The sequence below is a fragment of the Chiloscyllium plagiosum genome, chromosome 15, assembly GCF_004010195.1.
Source record: "Chiloscyllium plagiosum isolate BGI_BamShark_2017 chromosome 15, ASM401019v2, whole genome shotgun sequence".
NCBI classification, from domain to species: domain Eukaryota; kingdom Metazoa; phylum Chordata; class Chondrichthyes; order Orectolobiformes; family Hemiscylliidae; genus Chiloscyllium; species Chiloscyllium plagiosum.
Genome location: NC_057724.1, coordinates 26,106,535 through 26,108,246, shown reverse-complemented (window position 1 = coordinate 26,108,246; position 1,712 = coordinate 26,106,535).

Here is a 1,712-nt window from a genome sequence, read left to right as displayed (position 1 = left end):
GGCATAGGTTTAGGGTGAGAGGGGAAAGATATAAAAAGAGACCTATGGGGCAACTTTTTCACACAGAGGGTGGTGCATATATGGAATGAGCTGCCAGCGGAAGTGGTGGAGGCTGGTACAATTGCAACATTTAAGAGGCATTTGGATGGGTATATGAATAGGAAGGGTTTGGAGGGATATGGGTCAGGTGCTGGCAGGTGGGACTAGATTGGCTTGGGATATCTGGTTGGCATGAACAGGTTGGACCGAAGGGTCTGTTTCCATGTTGTACATCTCTATGACTCTGTACAACATTTTTGCATACTTGCTTATCCAGGACATAGGAAGCTTTTTGAAGATTGTACATAAAACAGGATGTGCACTCTTGAGATTGAGAATTTAATTATGTCCCCAGCCTGATTCTGTAGTATAATTTGCGGCAAAAAGAAGTGTCAAAGTCTTTTGAGATACCGATGTCATCTGAGCAGTTCATTCTTTTCTGTGACTTTGTTTTGAGAAAACCAAAAGACACAGAAATATGTTTGAGTAGACATCAGGTTTTTGTGGAAAAGTTGCTATTGGTCCTTATTCAGAACCAATCATTACATTGCATAGATGAAAGGCGAACTAAAAAAGGTTCAATACTCTGCTGAGTTGTCATTATGTCAAGATTGATTTATTAAAAAGACTGAAGCGAAGTGTTGAATGACAGTCTGCTGTGGCATCAGGGGACATTTCATCACATTACAACTCGAGCACATTGAGCAAGAGATATTCTTTATAATTTCACCAACAACCTCATCTTCATGCCATGATATTTAACACAAACCCCCAATACAAAGAGTGTGATATATTAAGGATATTTCCGTGCAGCAAAAGTGCATGAAGAGAATACAAATTATCGTTGACCTTGACATCTATGTGCAGATGGCAAAATAAAATCAACTCAGCCACAGAATATGATATTTTATTCTGCAAAGGTGTTTGACAAACAGGATAGATGCATCAGGAAAAATGCATTTAACTATGTAACAGGCTTTTAAAAAAAAACATTCATGGGACATGGATATTTCTGACTGGACCAGTATTTATTGCCTGTGGTTAATTGACCTTGAGATGGTGATGGTGAGCTGCCTTCTTGAACGACTATAGTCCATGTGCTGTAGGTAGACCCACAATGGCATTAAGGAGGGAATTACAAGGATTTTGACCCAATGACATTAAAGGAATGGCAATATATTTTCAAGTCAGGACGGTGCGTGGCTTGAAGGGGAACTGGTGTTTCCATGTAACTGCTGCCCTTGCCTTTCTAGGTGAAAGTGTTCACAAATTTGGAAAGTTCTGTCAAGTAAAAGAAGAGAGCAGATAATAGGGAACCATACATCCACTAATATCATTTATTGTATCCGTTGCTCCCGATGCGGTCTCCTCTACATTGGGGAGACTGGGCACCTCCTAGCAGAGCGCTTTAGGGAACATCTCCGGGACACCCGAACCAGTCAACTACACCGCCTCATGGCCCAACATTTCACTCCCCCTCCCACTCTGCCGAGGACATGGAGGTCCTGGGCCTCCTTCACCGCCACTCCCTCACCACCAGACGCCTGGAGGAAGAACGCCTCATCTTCCGCCTCGGAACACTTCAACCCCAGGGCATCAATGTGGACTTCAACAGTTTCCTCATTTCCCCTCCCCCCACCTCACCCTAGTTTCAAACTCCCAGCTCAGCACTG